This window comes from Mus caroli, unplaced genomic scaffold, assembly GCF_978045245.1.
Source record: "Mus caroli unplaced genomic scaffold, Mus_caroli_1 scaffold_15, whole genome shotgun sequence".
NCBI lineage: Eukaryota > Metazoa > Chordata > Mammalia > Rodentia > Muridae > Mus > Mus caroli.
In genome coordinates, this window is record NW_028227270.1 from 57,221,864 (window position 1) to 57,241,122 (window position 19,259).

Sequence of the window (19,259 nt, forward strand, 5' to 3'; positions counted from 1 at the left end):
ACATTCATGAATGTCTAATCCAAGAAAAATTTTACACCAGTGAGAATGGTCAAATAAAACATATGCTGGCAGAAGCACTGTGGTCTGAGAGAGAGAAAAAAATCCTAACATACTCTGTGTATATACTAAGCAGAGCAAGGAGGCAAGCAAGCTAGTGAACAGCAAATCACAGAATGAAAGCCCTGGAAAGTGTAAGACATCATCTGAGTCCACATGAGCAATAGAAAAGCCAAACACAACCCTCACAACGTGAGGGCAGCTGTCTACTGGAAACAAGGAATACGTTTACTGTGAAGTATACTCTTAAGGCACGCCCACCCCATTTCTTCATAGCATCTGCATGCACTACCGAGGTTCTACTTCCAAAACTAGGACACTCTCTCTACCTTGCATTTCCTTTTTGTGGGCAAAGTACTTACTTGATCATAACCACCCCCAAAGCTTTTTAATTTACTGCCTTCTCACATGGAGAGAATGTGGAGCATTCTCAACACTGCTATTTATTTTGGGCCATCAAAATAGGGTGGGGGAAGCTGGCTTTTTGTCTGGGAGAGTCTTGCTCCTTAATCATTTTTCCTGGAATTTCCCAGTCATACGGAAGAGAATGTCAGAGAGCTGGCATATTGTACAGTCCAGACAGAGAGTAGCATTTTACCCAAAGTGAAATAACGTTAATGCTCTTTACAATTGAAAAATGGGGAGGGGGGGGGGAGAACAAAGATCCTAGAAAAATAATTAATTTGAGGAGTAGGAATATGCCAAATTAGATTTATAAAAGTAAAGCCAGGGGGCTGGAGCGACAGCTCAGAAGCTAAGAGCACACACTGCGCTTGGAGGTGCCAAGGTTGGTTGCCAGCACCACATCCAGGGGCTCACAACTACCTAAAACCCCAGCTCCAGAGGGTCTGATGCCCTCTTCTGGCCTCTGCTAGCACTACACTCAAGTAAACACAACTTAAAAATAAAATCTTTAAGAAACAAACAAAAATTACTGGAGGAAAGTGATAGCAGAGTGATCTTCTTTTTAAACATGTGTGGTAGAAACCAGCAACCATGTTCATAGGGGAAGCTATGAACATGGTATTGCCTCTGTCATCAACTATGTGGTTTTAAATACCTCTGCCAGGAGCTACTTCCATTTGATTTCATAGGCCATATTCAATAGGTATATTGGCCATATTCAATAGGTATATTTCTGAGCCCTATTAAACACAAAGCATAGCAGGTAGAGATGGAGAGACTGGCATAGATCAATGGGTAACATTTCTGCCAAAATGGCTTCAAGCTGAGGAAGGTGAGTAGGAGTAGGAGTTAACCAAGTTCATCTGTGGCCTTTCTGGGGAAGAAAAAAAAAAGAATAATGACTACTTAGCTAAGAAAATTCTTATGATACTCATTGGCCAACAGCCCCTAACCATTAGCCTTCCTTTAAAAGACCATCAGAAGGAATGATTTCCTCATGGAACACAGACTCAGAGGGCTCTCTTCTAATTTTTGTTTCTTGCTGAATGGCTGCTGCCATTTCTCTGATTAGCCCCAGATGGAAGCTGGCTCCCAACTTACTGAGAGCCTTCTCAGTAAGTCAGCTGGTGTCTGGTAACTGTGCTAATAGGGCTAATGAAGTGTCACTGTGATGGGCAGGGATGAGACAGGCTGGGCAGGGCTGTACTGCTCATGCTTCTAGAGGCTGTATAGAGCAGAGTCAGGGACCCAGAAAGCAGGCCTACAGGGAACATCATCTCCTACCATCTACCACACACTCCTTTTGTCTGAAATCCACAGACACAGCTGTGAATGCTGCCCACACTCCATAACAACCACTCAAGTCCCATCCATGGGCTTTAGCAATATGGTTCCCTGCATGTCTTTTGATAAACTCCAGCTCTGGGAAGAGTTCTTTCTCCTTTTCTACCTCCACTGGTCCTCAGGTTGGGCTGGTAAGTGTTTTGTTATACAGGCTGGGGTGTAAGTAGTGTGAACATCAAACCCAGTGAGCGTCTCTTTATGAAGACTTTGCCCTCACCTGGAATTCTAAAGAAGAGAAAAGGCTCACAAATGTTCCTGAAAGTGTGAACATTTTCTGTGAAAATGTTAAGTTTAATAATTTCTCAGGATTTTGTGGGGGGCTGGGTCTCACTGTACAGTCTAGCCTGACCTCAAACTCTTGTTCCTCCTACCCCAGCCTCCCAATTATTCTTAACTGTTAATGATAATCTTTAAATACACAGACTGAGAAAAGACAAATGGGGTAGAAATCAGAAAACGTTTTTGGTAAAGGAGTAGAGAAAGGTTCTGGTCCTTTGAGCCTTCCTTGCAAACACTCACCTGTGCTTGGAAGAGGCCCCAGGCAGCAGTTATAACCCGATAAAACTTATTTACAAAACCAGGCAGTGAACAGGACTGGTCAAAGGCTGAAGTTTGCTGGCGTCTGAAAGCATCCAGACCTGAGTGGGTGTTAGGTCTCAGAGAGTACATATATTTAGAAATGAGGTCAACCTGGACTGTAGAAGGATTTCTGCAGGGTAGATAAAAGCCAGCATTCCTGAGGAACCTGTGACATGAGCTTTCCAGCCCCAGGAGTCCCTCCCTGCAGCTACTCATCCTCCTTATGACCAGAATGATTTGTCTGTCTGTCTCCCTCCCACCCCTCCCTCCCCCTCTCCCTCCCTCCCTGCTCCCTCCCTCCCTCCCTGCTCTCTCTCACACTCCCTGGCTGTGCTCTATCTCTTGCTATTTTCATGTTCTCTCCAGTTTCTCTAGCCCTGGCTATATCCAGTCTGCTTTCTTTTCTCTCTGCTCTGGACTCTTCCAGAAGCCCCTCATTATTTCCATTCTCTCACCCACAATAAAACCCATCCCCCAAATGGAGTAGTCATGTTGGCAGTTTCTTTACTGCGCATCCTCAGTGAGGTTGTTAAATATCTCCACGCTCACATGCACAGAAATGTACATGACCACACAGGGATAGGTGGGACCTTCAGTTACTGAGAAAAACATTAAAATGATTATTTTTGCCTGAGGAAATGCCAAATAGATGCTGGGAAGAAGGCTCAGTGGGAACTTTCCCGCAAGCATGGTCACCAGCACCCACATAAAGAGCCAAGCACATCACTAGGTACCTGTGATCCCAGTGGTGGAGCAGTGGTAGAGGCAGGAGGGGGTCCCTGGGGATTGCTTACCAGCCAGCCAGCCAGTCTTACCTAAATGGTGAGGTCCAGGTTCAGTGAGGCCCGTTTTAAAACAAAGGGCAGGAGAACTAGAGAAAGAACAGCAGGATGCAAGTAATGAGAGGGAAAAGGTATAAAATAGGAGGTGTGTGCTTAACTGGAGTGGGAGGAGGAAGGACACATAGAAAGGAAAGGGAAAAGCAAAACAAGACTAAGAATGTCTGAAAATGCCACAAGGCACCATTTATTTACCTGGATTACACACAGTACAATAAAGTCTATGTGTATACATTTATAGTTTAAATGAAGCTATCCTACTTGGTCAAGCAATGCTGTACTCTAGAGCTGCAGCATGAAAAACCCACTTCCAAGTTGTTGGGCAGAGTTGTTCAAGAGACTCTCAAAACATCACAGTCTATTGCTGGTACCTCCCAGAGATGGAAGCTGAGTCCCTATTGCTGAAGACACCATGTCCTTTGAACACAGGACCCAGAGGACATGTTTGTTTGTTTTTTGTTTTTGTTTTGGTTTTGGTTTTGGTTTTGGTTTTTTGAGACAGAATTTCTCTATGTAGCCCTGGCTGTCCTGGAACTTACTTTGTAGACAAGGCTGGCCTCGAACTCAGAAATCCACCTGCCTCTGCCTCCCGAGTGCTGGGATTAAAGGCGTGCACCACCATACCCGGTGACTACATGTTTTTGTGGTACTGGAGGTACCACACAAGCTTCTAGAAGAGGTAAGCAACCAAAAAATAGTCCTATCCAGCTATGACATCTATAAGCCAAAACAATGCCTAGCATGGTACTGTAGCCCTTACGGTGCAATATTAGCACGCATACCTTGGCAGTAACCAACAGCTCTTTAGTTAGACTTAGCGTCTACTCAACAAACAGAACATCATGCCTGGAACTGGAAGCCTATATGGGCCTGGTAAAGTCATAGATCTCAGAGGAGAACCTGCTGGCACCCATAGGTGAATGGAATTCTCACTTCTCAGAAAAGCAACTTCTCTTTTCAATAGATGTATACACTATAGAAAGCCACAACTGGGGCCCCCAATGGAGGAGCTAGAGAAAGTACCCAAGGAGCTAAAGGGGTCTGCAACCCTATTGGTGGAACAACAATATGATCTAACCAGTACCCCCGGAGCTCCTGTCTCTAGCTGCATATGTAGCAGAAGATGGCCTAGTCGGCTATCATTGGGAAGAGAGGCCCCTTGGTCTTGCAAACTTTATATGCCTCAGTACAGGGGAACACTAGGGCCAAGAAGTGGGAGTGGGTGGGTAGGGGAGTGGGGGGGGGTAGGGTATGTGGGACTTTTGGGATAGCATTTGATGTAAAATAAGAAAATACCTAATTAAAAAATAAAATAAAACATAAGCAGAAATTAAAAAGCACCAGTAGATACATCTACAACACAGCTCCTCCAGGGGACTCAAGAGAATATTGCAGAATAGAGGCAGAAAGACTGTAAGAGCCATATGACTAAGAAATCTGCTGTGAGATGTGTCTCCTAGAAATGATGAGAAGCTTCACCCATGATACCTCAACAAGATGACTTCCTACACAAAACCTGAAGGAGTACGACACCAATAGACATGCTAACAGAGAGGGAGGAAATCTCATAGCCTCACCCTCTCCCATAGACAAAGGAGAACAGGATTAATGACCACTGTGAGCAGGAGAAATACTCTTTCTAGGGATGGGGCTCCTCCCACCAATTGCTTATTCCAATCCCTGAAATCATATACATAAAAATAGTACTACACAGACTGAACAGACTGCATGCATATGTAATAATAGCAATTGGAGAAAAAGAAGCCATGGTTTCAAGAGAGAATAAAGAGGAAAACATGAGAGGGGTGGGACTAAAGAAAGGGGACAGTAATTAATTATATTTTAATTTAAAAAAGTTTTTAAAATGTAATTGAGAAAATTACCTAATTTAAAAAAAAAGTTTTTAAATGTGAAGAACAGGTCTATACACACACGTGCACATTCACAAATGCATACACACTCATACACTACACACACATACAAACACACACATTCACAAACTCACACACAGTCATACACTACATATAAACACACAAACATTTACAATCTAATGCATATCATACACTATACACACACACACAAAATAGAAGGCAAAGCATATCTGAGAAGCAGACTGAAGGAAAGTTGTAGAGAAGTGAGTATCACATAGTTCAGGGTAGGACAGGTATTTAATCATGCACACGCACAAGCAGAACACACACAGACATACAGATATGCACACAGATAGACAGACAGACCACTACACCCACCCACACTATACACACCTTTCTGGATTTACTCTCCTATTGTGAGTGCAATTTCATCCTAGCAAATCTTAGTCTCTGCATCAAACTTAACTTATTGGTTTAAATTTTTGTAACTAAGTAAACTAGTGTGATTTTATTTGGCTCAATAGCTGTGCAAAAGTTACAATAGGTTTCTAGTTTTAAAAATATCATTCTAATATTTATAACCTATCGCCATCTAATATCTAGTTATTAAAATACCATTCTAACAATGCCTCAGTCAGCTCTGGTAAATAAGGAGCTTTCCCTTTCCAAGAACAAAAAAACAGGGCTGGAGAGTTGGCTTAGCTAAGAACACCGGATGTTCTTGCATAGCTGAGTTTGATTCCCAGCATACAGACATGGCAGATCACATTCATCTCTAAGCCCAGTTCCAGGGGATATGACGCCTTAGCCTGGCCTTTGTGGGTACCATATATGCACATGGTACACAATATACACATAAAATTTTAAAAAATACATCTTTTAAAGGAAAAGAAAACTAACAGTCATGTTTGAAATCAGAGTTGGCACATGGTGCCATGGCTGTGTCAGGAAAGAGTGCACAGGGGTGAGAGGAGGAGGCTGTGGGAGACACAAGGGTCATGGGAGGTTTGGCTATCAGGGGAGGCTGCTATGGAGATGCCCAGGTACTCGTGTGTGCTGGAGATGAAAGGATTTCATGCATTAGATCAATTCTGAATTTGTCAGGGAGCCACACACACACAGAGAGGAAGATTCCAAACAAATCAAGCTCAACTTAATAAGACAACTGTCAACAAGACATTACAGCTGGGGCTGTCAGATAACTTCCCGCTGCCAACGTGAGAGAGGGTTTCAGCCACATGTAGATGGACAGGAAGAGCAAAGGGAACTCAGTATGTGCACATCCTGTCTGCTGGTGCATGCCAAAGTGGAACGTGAGGAAAATATACGGCAGCATCAAAGTACATGAAGGCACACTCTAAACACTCAGAGGACGCACAAACCCTGGAGGTAATTTATCACAGAAACCAAAGCCAAATTAAGAACACAGCCTTGTTACTGTGACACAAAGGGACATAACTTCTACATACTATATACTCACAGTGCCAGGGCAATACATTAGTGTGACAAATTGGGATCAAGGAACCACAGTTTTGTTTTTTAAATAAAAGATGAAAATATCACATCATTTTTTATCTCAAATAGAATCAGTAAAGAGCAAAAGTATTACTGAAAAATCAGTAGTACGTAGTATAAGCAGGGGCAAGGACACAGCTGTGCAGAGCTCTTGTCTGGAATTTACAAAGGCTGAGGTCCCACCCCAACACTGTAAGGAAAGCTTTGGAGATTAATTAATTATATGTCTAGAGCACTAGACAAAGAGCTCACATAATCTCTACAGCCAAGAGACACACAGTAAAAACTTCCAATATACTTGTGCAGACACTGATCAAATTAAAATGTAAGAATAAGCGTTAAGAGCATGAAAATTCTCAACACCATTAGCTATCAGGGAAATCTGAACTGAAGCTGTGAGATAGCATTTCATACTGACTAGAGGTTAACTTCAAAGATTGATTGTGCTAAGCACTCACAGTGACAAACAACAACCAGAGCTCTTAGATGCTGCCAGCAAGAATACAAAACCACTTTAGTCAGGTCCTGGAAGACAATGAACCCCAAAACAGATACTTATCACATGATCTGGCAATTCTACCCTTGGGAACTCACCCAAGAGAATCATAAGCCATGTCTACAAAAAAATAAATAAAAAGTCACAAATGTGAACATTACAGCCTAATTTTTGAACTAGCTCCAAATAGTCTACCATAAGTAAGTGGATGAAATGTGCCTCATTCATACAGGAATCTTGTCCATGGATTAAAGTCTAAGTTATAGGCACACCAGCTGAGTTAAAGCTAGACCACTGACAGACACAGTAGAGCTAACCTCTGGGGACAGGGATACTGCAGCAAGGACTAAGGAGTAGGTGTACAACAAGCGTATTTCTGGGAGACAGGAATGTCCTGTGCTAGCACAGGGCAGTGTCTAATCATGCAGGTGTGTGCAGTGGCCAGAACTTATTGAACAATACATTTAAAAGAACAGTTCAGTACAGCTGACTCACATTGTAGAACAACTCATTAGAAAGATCTAAAGTCTGAATTACATAAAAATTTAAAGCCCCAAGGGCATGTAGGCAGCAATGTCAGACATCTTTCAAAATGAAAATCTAACATACGATTCCTCCTCAGAAATGCCACATTAGCACTTAGCTTAGAAAAGCAGTGAGGCAGGAAGTGTACATCCAGGCAGGTGTGGCGTCCACAGGATACTGCGAGCTCTTGAGAGGCAGAGGCAGGAGGATCACAGGAGCTCAAAGTCAGGCAGCATCCTTCATCCAGCCCTTACTTGAAGAAAAAGTTAATATCTAGCCAAAAGTTGTTCATAAGGGAATTTATCTCACAGTCAATAAAAATATGCAAAGACCTATAAAATGAACTACAAACTTTCCTTTGGAGAATAAAAATTAAAAAACTATAACAGGAAAACAATTTAAGCTTAAGAGATCAAGAATGAAAAATCAGTTTAAATATGTATTCAAAGGATGATTTAAAACTGAATGAAATGTGAAACAATTAACAGCAATTCCTAAAGATACAATACACAGCAAAATATACAAGAAAATGCATTTAAATCCCAAATTGTATTAAATTCCCCACTCCTCTAAAGGGCGATCACACACGTGTTTGCACTTTCCTCAGCAAAGGAGCAAAGCTGAGGAAGTGAAGCCAGCCTTGGCTCCTCTGAGGCCAGGCTAGCAACAAGCAGAGAAGGAGGGGTAAGGAGGAGCTGGGCGGGACAGGGGCAGCATTCAGCGGGTAGAGCGCTTTCCCTACCATGCTACATAGCTAGCTTGAGGGTAATGGAGTGTACCCGAGTCCCTGTGTCAAAGCATGCAGAACAGGCATGGAAACCAACAACTGAGAAATGGGACCTTGTGAAGCTAAAACGTTCCTGTACAGCAAAGGGCACCAAGACGCTGAAGGCACTGTACGGAATGGAAGAGTCTTTACCAGCTGTACATCTGATAAAGAGTTAACATGAAGCATTTACAAAGAACTCAAAAAAAAAAAAATCAAACACCAACTGGGAGGTTTGTGCCCAATTTAAAACTGGGGCATGGAATTAAACAGAGTTTTCAAAAGAAAAGAAAAGAGAGAGAGAGAGTGTGTGTGTTAAACACAAATGGCTGAGAAATATTTCAAAATACATCCTTGGCCATCAGAGAAATATAAATTTAAACTACTTTGAGATTTCATTCTGTTAAACTTACAATAGCTAAGTTTTTTTTTTTTTTTAATGACAACAAATATTGGCTTGGATTTGAGAAAGAGGAACACTTATTCACTGTTGGTGAGAGAGCAGATTGGTTCCCCAAAAGCAAGAAACAGATGTAACATATAATCCAGCTGCATGACTCTTGAGACATTCCCAAAGGACTGTATGTATACCCACTAATGAAATATTTGACCATCCATGTTCATTGCCGCTCTACTCATAATAGCCACAAAATGGAGACAGCATAGATGTTCAACCACTGAGGAATGGATAGTGGAAATGTGGTACATTTACACAATGGTCTATTATTTACTAATAAAGAAAGATGAAACCATGCAATCTGCAGGTAAATGGGGAGAGCCATGAATAATTATTGAGTGCAGTGACTGACCCAGAACCACAAATGCTGCATGTTCTCTCTCCTATGTGGATGGAGAAAACCCAGATGTGTGTGCTTAAATTACAGTACCTAAAGAAGTTAGAAAACTAATAAGCAGCATGGGGAGGACATCAAGGAAAAGGTAGTATGAAAGGGGAAGGGGAATGCTGGAAAAGATGGGATGAATGAGCTTAGATTGGAAGGGCAGGTGGAGAATGGAGTCCAGGAGGGACGAGAAACAAAAATAACCTTTGGAAATGCTGCTAAAACCTACTATGGCGGAATTCCCATATATATGTTCATGTATACAACACATATATGTATATATATGTGTGTGTGTGTATGTATATATGTATATATGTGTGTATGTATATATATACATACATACACACACATACACACGTGAGAGATGCTCACTCCTGTAAGAGGGTCATAAATGTGATAGGAGCAAGCAACCACTTTCTGACTGGATTTAAAACCTGCTCCCAGAAATGAAAATCGAAACAACCCTGAGATTCAACCTCACACCAGCCAGAATGGCTAAGATCAAAAACTCAGGTGACAGCAGATGCTAGTGAGGATGTGGAGAAAGAGGAACACTCCTCCATTATTGGTTGGAATACAAGTTGGCACACTCTGGAAATCAGTGTTTTGGTTTCTCTGAAATTTGGACATAGTACTACCTGATGACCCAGCTATACCTCTTGTGGGCATATACTCAAAACATATTCCAACATATGTGAAGAACAAAATTTCCACTACAATCATAGCAGCCTTATATATAATAGCCAGAAGCTGGAAAGAACCGGGATGTCCTTCAGCAGAGTAATGGATAGAGAAAATGTGGTACATTTACACAATGGAGTACTACTATGCTATTAAAAAAATGACTTCATAAAATTCTTAGGCAAGTGGATGGAATTAAAAAATATCATCCTGAGTGAGGTAACCCATTCACAAAAGAACACACATGTTATGCACTCACTGATAGTGGATATTAGCCCAAAAGCTCAGAATAGCCAAGATACAGTTCACAGACCACAAGAAGCTCAGAAAAAGGAAGACCAACGTGTGAATGAATGCTTCAGTCCTTAGAAGGGGAAACAACATACTCAAGGGAGAACATATGAAGACAAAGTGTGAAGCAGATACTGAAGAAAAGGCCATCCATAGACTGCCTTATCTGGGTATCCATCCCATTTACAGTCACTAAATTCAGACACTATTATGGATGCCAAGAAGTGTTTGCTGACAGGGACCGGATATCTGTCTCCTGAGAGGCTCTGTCAGAGCCTGACAAATACAAGGGTGGATGCTAACATACACCATTGGGATGAGCATGGGGTCCCCAATGGAAGAGTTAGAGAAAGAACTGAAGGGGTTTGAAACCTCATAGAAAGAACAACAATATCAACCAACCAACGAGACCCTCATGAGTTCCCAGGGACTAAACCTCCAACCAAAGGATATACACCGAGGGACCTATGACTCCAGCTGCATATGTAGCAGAGAAGCCTTGTCAGCATCAATGGGAGGAGAGGACCTTGGTCCTGTGAAGGCTCAATGTCCCAGCAAAAAGTAATGCTAGGGTGCAGAGGCAAGAGTGGGTGGGTGGGGGATGGACCAGCCTCAGGAAAGCAGGATAGGTGTGGGATAGAGGGCTTCTGGGTGTGTTTGGGGGGAAACTGGGAAATGATATAACATTTAAAATGTAAGTTAAAAAAAACAATAAAAATTATGAAAAAAAAAAAAAACCTGCCCCAGGATGGAACCCATCCCCTGTACCTTTAACTGGGATAACAACCCATGGGTGGCTAAGGAAGATCTAGTGCTATCATTCTGCTAAATGGACACACTAATAAACTACCATTTAATGATTATCTCTGTACCCATAAATTACTGTATTTGTCAACTCTCATCAGAGAGATTTCTTTTCTTTTGAGATACACACAGCCTATCCATGTACAGCGAGTAAGAGACTGAATGCTCAGCTCTACATGGGGCAGTTATATCACATCCCCTCCCTACAAGGCTCAGGGTACAGAATCTCAGAAAAAATCAAGGACAGGCTGAAAGAGCTAGAGGAAATGAATGCCTGCTGCAGCAAATTGATGTTTGCTGAACATGATGGTGCAGCTGCACACATGAACTCACAGAACCTGACACTGCCCGCACAAGACCAAGCCAGCCAGGCTCCCAGCATGCACTGGGGAGGAGCACATGAAGTCTCACTCTTAGAAGCTGAGGAGCTTCTGGGAATTGAGGCTGCTGGGAGAGGGAGTGTCCATTTTCTTCAGGGAAGCAGCCCTAGAGGCTGCTTGTGCACCACTAAACGGTCCCACGCCCATTTACATACAAGCAGCACTAAATAGACTCAGTGAGAAGAAAAAATAGGGGAGGAACTGGACAGAAGTGATGGGGGATCACTGATCAAAATACATGTGTGCATGTATGAAATTCTCCAATAATTTTTCAAATGGAATATTCATCAGCAAAGACTGTCTCAAATGGACTGCAAAGGAATATGTTCATCTCACACCAAATTTTATAAAGTAAAAAAGAGAGGGCTGGAGAGGTAGCCCAGTGGTTAAGAGCCAGAGGTCCTGAGTTCAACTCCCAGCAACCACATGGTGGCTCATAACCATCTGTAATGGGATCTAATTCCCTCTTCTGGTGGGACTAAAGACAGCCACAATGTACTCATATAAATAAAATAAATAAATCTTTAAAAAAGAAAAAGTAAAAAGAAACCTTACTACAAATATGCCCTGTGTTCATGTATAAATATATTATCTAAAGGTTCTACATTTAAAAATAAAAACGTTAAGCTTAAGAATTTGGGCTCTTCCGGTCAGAAAAGCACCGGGGCAGCTGGGGCGCAGGGTCGGCTGACACTCGCCAGCTACCCACAACACTCGCCACAGGATCTTAAGACTTCTGGTGAGTGGAGCACAGCTTCTGCTCCAATCCAATTGCGCGCGGGACCTGAGACTGCACTAGTTAGGGAAGCAGAAACCGGCCTGAGTAGGGCCACAGGCCTCATCCAGCCAGATCAGCGCCGGGGTAGCTGGAGCGCAGGGTTGCCTGACACCCGCCAGCTACCCACGACCCCCGCCGCAGGATTTTGGGACTGCTGGTGAGTGGAACACAGCTTCTGCTCCAGTCCAATCACGCTGGACCTGAGACTGCTCTGGTTGGGGAGAGAGAAATCCGGCCTACATAGGGCCACAAGCCTCTTCCGGTCAGAAAAGCACCTGGGCAGCTGGGGCGCAGGGTCGGCTGACACTCGCCAGCTACCCACAACACCCACCACAAGATCTTAAGACTTCTGGTGAGTGGAACACAGCTTCTGCTCCAATCCAATTGCACGCGGGACCAGAGACTGCATTAGTTAGGGAAGCAGAAAACCGGCCTGAGTAGGACCACAGGCCTCTCCCGGCTGGACCAACACCGGGGTACCGTCAGCTACCCACGACCCCCGCCGCAGGATTTTGAGACTGCTGGTGAGTGGAACACAGCTTCTGCTCCAATCTTTAAACAGTGACAACAATAACAACTAACCCCAGAGATTACCAGATGGCGAAAGGTAAACGTAATAATCTTACTAACAGAAACCAAGACCACTCACCATCATCAGAACCCAGCACCCCCACTTCGCCCAGTCCAGGGCACCCCAACACACCGGAAAAGCTAGACACGGATATAAAAGCATATCTCCTGATGATGGTAGAGGAGTTCAAGAAGGACTTTAATAACACACTTAAAGAAATACAGGAGAACAATGCTAAACAGGCAGAAGACACTAAAGAGGAAGCACAAAAATCCCTTAAAGAATTGCAGGAGAACACTGCTAAAGAGTTACAAATCCTTAAAGAAAAACAGGATAACATAATCAAACAGGTAGAAGTCCTTACAGAAAAACAGGAAAACACATCCAAACAGATGATGGAAATGAACAAAACCATACTAGACCTAAAAAGGGAAGTAGACACAATAAAGAAAACCCAAAATGAGGCAACACTGAAGATAGAAACCCTAGGAAAGAAATCTGGAACCATAGATACGAGCATCAGCAACAGAATACAAGAGATGGAAGAGAGAATCTCAGGTGCAGAAGATTCCATAGAGAACATCGGCACAACAATCAAGGAAAATGTAAAATGCAAAAAGATCCTAACTGAAAACATCTAAGAAATACAGGACACAATGAGAAGACCAAACCTACGGATAATAGGAGTGGATGAGAATGAAGATTTTCAACTCAAAGGACCAGCAAACATCTTCAACAAAATTATAGAAGAAAACTTCCCAAATCTAAAGAAAGAGATGCCCATGAACTTACAAGAAGCCTACAGAACTCCAAATAGACTGGACCAGAAAAGAAATACCTCCCGACACATAATAATCAGAACAACAAATGCTCTAAATAAAGATAGAATACTAAAAGCAGTAAGAGAAAAAGGCCAAGTAACATATAAAGGCAAGCCTATCAGAATTACACCAGATTTTTCACCAGAGACTATGAAAGCCAGAAGATCCTGGACGGATGTTATACAGACACTAAAAGAACACAAATTCCAGCCCAGGCTACTATACCCAGCCAAACTCTCAATTAACATAGATGGAGAAACCAAAGTATTCCACGACAAAACCAAATTCACACATTATCTCTCCATGAATCCAGCCCTTCAAAGGATAATAACAGAAAAAAACCAATACAAGGACAGGAACCACGCCCTAGAAACAACAAGAAGGTAATCCCTCAACAAACCTAAAAGAAGACAGCCACAAGAACAAAATGCCAACTTTAACAACAAAAATAACAGGAAACAACAATTACTTTTCCTTAATATCTCTTAATATCAATGGACTCAACTCCCCGATAAAAAGACATAGACTAACAAACTGGCTACACAAACAAGACCCAACATTTTGCTGCTTACAGGAAACTCATCTCAGAGAAAAGGATAGACACTACCTCAGAATGAAAGGCTGGAAAACAATTTTCCAAGCAAATGGCATGAAGAAACAAGCTGGAGTAGCCATTCTAATATCTGATAAGATTGACTTCCAACCCAAAGTCATTAAAAAAGACAGGGAGGGACACTTCATACTCATCAAAGGTAAAATCTTCCAAGAGGAACTATCAATCCTGAATATCTATGCTCCAAATACAAAGGCAGCCACATTCATTAAAGAAACTTTAGTAAATCTCAAAGCACACATTGCACCTCATACAATAATAGTGGGAGACTTCAACACACCACTTTCACCAATGGACAGATCATGGAAACAGAAACTAAACAGGGACACAGAGAAACTAAGAGAAATTATGAATCAAATGGATCTGGCAGATATCTACAGAACATTCTATCCTAAAACAAAAGGATATACCTTCTTCTCAGCACCTCATGGTACCTTCTCCAAAATTGACCACATAATTGGTCACAAAACAGGCCTCAACAGATACAAAAATATTGAAATTGTCCCATGCATCCTATCAGATCACCATGGACTAAGGCTGATCTTCAATAACAAAATAAATAATAGAAAGCCAACCTTCACGTGGAAACTGAACAACACTCTTCTCAATGATACCTTGGTCAAGGAAGGAATAAAGAAAGAAATTAAGGACTTTTTAGAGTTCAATGAAAATGAAGCCACAACATACCCAAACTTATGGGACGCAATGAAAGCATTTCTAAGAGGAAAACTCATAGCTCTGAGTGCCTCCAAAAGGAAACTAGAGAGGGCACACATTAGCAGCTTGACAACACAACTAAAAGCACTAGAACAAAAGGAAGCAAATTCACCCAAGAGGAGTAGACGGCAGGAAATAATCAAACTCAGGGGTGAAATCAACCAAGTGGAAACAAGAAAAACTATTCAAAGAATCAACCAATCAAGGAGCTGGTTCTTTGAGAAAATCAACAAGATAGATAAAACCTTAGCCAGACTCACTAGAGGGCACAGGGAAAGCATCCTAATTAACAAAATCAGAAATGAAAAAGGAGGCATAACAACAGATCCTGAAGACATCCAAAACACCATCAGATCCTTCTACCAAAGGCTATACTCAACAAAACTGGAGAACCTGGATGAAATGGAGAAGTTCCTAGACAGATACCAGGTACCAAAGTTGAATCAAGATAAGGTTAACGATCTAAACAGCCCTATATCCCCCAAAGAAATAGAAGCAGTCATTAATAGTCTCCCAACTAAAAAAAGCCCAGGACCAGATGGGTTTAGTGCAGAGTTCTATCAGACCTTCAAAGAAGATCTAATCCCAGTTCTTCACAAACTATTCCACAAAATAGAAACAGAAGGTACTCTACCCAACTCATTCTATGAAGCCACAATTACTCTGATACCTAAACCACAAAAAGACCCAACAAAGATAGAAAACTTCAGACCAATATCCCTTATGAATATTGATGCAAAAATCCTCAATAAAGTTCTTGCTAACCGAATCCAAGAACACATCAAAACAATCATCCATCCTGACCAAGTAGGTTTCATCCCAGGGATGCAGGGATGGTTCAATATACGGAAATCCATCAACGTAATCCAGTATATAAACAAACTCAAAGACAAAAACCACATGGTCATCTCGTTAGATGCGGAAAAAGCATTTGACAAGATCCAACACCCATTCATGATAAAAGTCTTGGAAAGATCAGGAATTCAAGGCCCATACCTAAACATGATAAAAGCAATCTACAGCAAACCAGTAGCCAACATCAAAGTAAATGGTGAGAAGCTTGAAGCAATCCCTCTAAAATCAGGGACTAGACAAGGCTGTCCACTTTCTCCATACCTATTCAACATTGTACTTGAAGTCCTAGCCAGAGCAATTCGACAACAAAAGGAGATCAAAGGGATACAAATTGGAAAAGATGAAGTCAAAATATCACTTTTTGCAGATGATATGATAGTATATATAAGTGACCCTAAAAATTCCACCAGAGAACTCCTAAGCCTGATAAACAGCTTTGGTGCAGTAGCTGGATATAAAATTAACTCAAACAAATCAATGGCCTTTCTCTACACAAAGAATAAACAGGCTGAGAAAGAAATTAGGGAAACAACACCCTTCTCAATAGTCACAAATAATATAAAATATCTTGGCGTGACTCTAACTAAGGAAGTGAAAGATCTGTATGATAAAAACTTCAAGTCTCTGAAGAAAGAAATTATAGAAGATCTCAGAAGATGGAAAGATCTCCCATGCTCATGGATTGGCAGGATCAACATTGTAAAAATGGCTATCTTGCCAAAAGCAATCTACAGATTCAATGCAATCCCCATCAAAATTCCAAATCAATTCTTCAACGAATTAGAAAGTGCAATCTGCAAATTCATCTGGAATAACAAAAAACCTAGGATAGCAAAAACTCTTCTCAAGGATAAAAGAACCTCTGGTGGAATCACCATGCCGGACCTAAAGCTCTACTACAGAGCAATTGTGATAAAAACTGCATGGTACTGGTATAGTGACAGACAAATAGACCAATGGAATAGAATTGAAGACCCAGAAATGAACCCACACACCTATGGTCACTTGATCTTCGACAAGGGAGCTAAAAACATCCAGTGGAAGAAAGACAGCATTTTCAACAAATGGTGCTGGCACAACTGGTTGTTAACATGTAGAAGAATGCGAATCGATCCATTCCTATCTCCTTGTACTAAGGTCAAGTCTAAGTGGATCAAGGAACTTCACATAAAACCAGAGACACTGAAACTTATAGAGGAGAAAGTGGGGAAAAGCCTTGAAGATATGGGCACAGGGGAAAAATTCCTGAATAGAACAGTAATGGCTTGTGCTGTAAGATCGAGAATTGACAAGTGGGACCTCATGAAACTACAAAGCTTCTGCAAGGCTAAAGACACCATCAATAAGACAAAAAAACCACCAACAGATTGGGAAAGGATCTTCACCTATCCTAAATCAGATAAGGGACTAATATCCAATATATATAAAGAACTCAAGAAGGAGGACTCCAGAAAGTCAAATAACCCCATTAAAAAATGGGGCTCAGAACTGAACAAAGAATTCTCACCTGAGGAATACCGAATGGCAGAGAAACACCTGAAAAAATGTTCAACATCCTTAATCATCAGGGAAATGCAAATCAAAACAACCCTGAGATTCCACCTCACACCAGTCAGAATGGCTAAGATCAAAAATTCAGGTGACAGCAGATGCTGGCAAGGATGTGGAGAAAGAGGAACACTCCTTCATTGTTGGTGGGATTGCAAGCTTGTACAACCACTCTGGAAATCAGTCTGGCGGATCCTCAGAAAATTGGACATAGTACTACCGGAGGATCCAGCAATACTTCTCCTGGGCATATATCCAGAAGATGTCCCAACCGGTAAAAAGGACACATGCTCCACTATGTTCATAGCAGCCCTATTTATAATAGCCAGAAGCTGGAAAGAACCCAGATGTCCCTCAACAGAGGAATGGATACAGAAATTATGGTACATTTACACAATGGAGTACTACTCAGCTATTAAAAAGAATGAATTTATGAAATTCCTAGCCAAATGGATGGACCTGGAGGGCATCATCTTGAGTGAAATAACACAATCACAAAAGAACTCACACAATATGTATTCACTGATAAGTGGATATTAGCCCAAAACTTAGGATACCCAAGATATAAGATACAATTTGATAAACACATGAAACTCAAGAAGAATGAAGACCAAAGTGTGGACACTGTGCACCTTCTTAGAATTGGGAACAAAACACCCAGGGAAGGAGTTACAGAGACAAAGTTCGTAGCTGTGATGAAAGGATGGACCATTTAGAGACTGCCGTATCCAGGGATCCATCCCATAAGCAGCTTCTAAACGCTGACACCATTGCATACACTAGCAAGATTTTGCTGAAAGGACCCAAATATAGCTGTCTCTTGTGAGACGATGCCGGGGCCTAGCAAACACAGGAGTGGATGTTCACAGTCAGCTATTGGATGTATCACAGGGTTCCCAATGGAGAAGCTAGAGAAAGTACCCAAGGAGCTAAAGGGATCTGCAACCCTATTGTTGGAACAACATGATGTACTAACCAGAACCCCGGAGCTCTTGTCTCTAGCTGCATATGTATCGAAAGATGGCCTAGTCGGCCATCAATGGAAAGAGAGGCCCATTGGACTTGCAAACTTTATATGCCCCAATATAGGGGAATGCCAGGGCCAAAAGAATGGGAATGGGTGGGTAGGGAAGTGGGGGGCGCTATGGGGGACTTTTGGGATAGCATTGGAAATGTAATTGAGGAAAATATGTAATAAAAATATTAAAAATCAAAAAAAAAAGAATTTGGTACATATGCAACAAATCTAACCTATGGTGAAGCCAATGTCACAAATCAGAACAGATAAAGTCAACAACACTGTAGCATTAAGTAAGATGGCACAATATGGAAAATACTGTGGGCCACATAATACAGCCTAGACACACTCAGCTCAGACCCAGCTACTCATTGATCCATTCAACCATCCCCTTGGGAACATACTGCAACTGTATTGATAACAGGAAAATGATCTGCTGATCAAAATATCCACCAATGTGAAGGTCTGTCGGTTACTGACATACTCAGACAATAAAACAATTGTATTTTTTTAATGTACACTATGAGCAAAAAAAGTAGATTATACTGTTGCACAACCTTAAAGACAATTTAGTACCTCTTGATACACAAGGCTCTTAAGTACTGGGGATAATGCAACACATGAGCACTCATTCTTTCCAAAATTATTTCATTTTGGTTTTTGACTTTTTGTATATGTTCAAGTTGTTCTGATAAGCATGTAGGAGAGTACACCATGCAATACATTAAGAATAAGTGCTGTTGTCTGGCATCAGCATGCTGAAGACATCAAATGGGCCATGGTGACTGAACAGGCAAGTACCTCACAACAGATCTGGGTGGTGTGCTGGCTCTTGCCACCGTTCTTCTGACACACCCTGGATTCAGACTTCCAAGCCAGCAAGTTGGCTAGCCTACACACTACCTCTTATAAAAACACAACCACATACAGATGTCATGTCCAA

General features: G+C 41.7%; 1 protein-coding gene across 11 annotated transcripts in view; it reads right to left on the reverse strand.

Moving 5' to 3' along the window:
• The window catches only part of Aopep (aminopeptidase O (putative)), a 322,738-nt gene that overhangs the window by 239,168 nt on the left and 64,311 nt on the right, over positions 1-19,259 (reverse strand). The window lies entirely within an intron of this gene.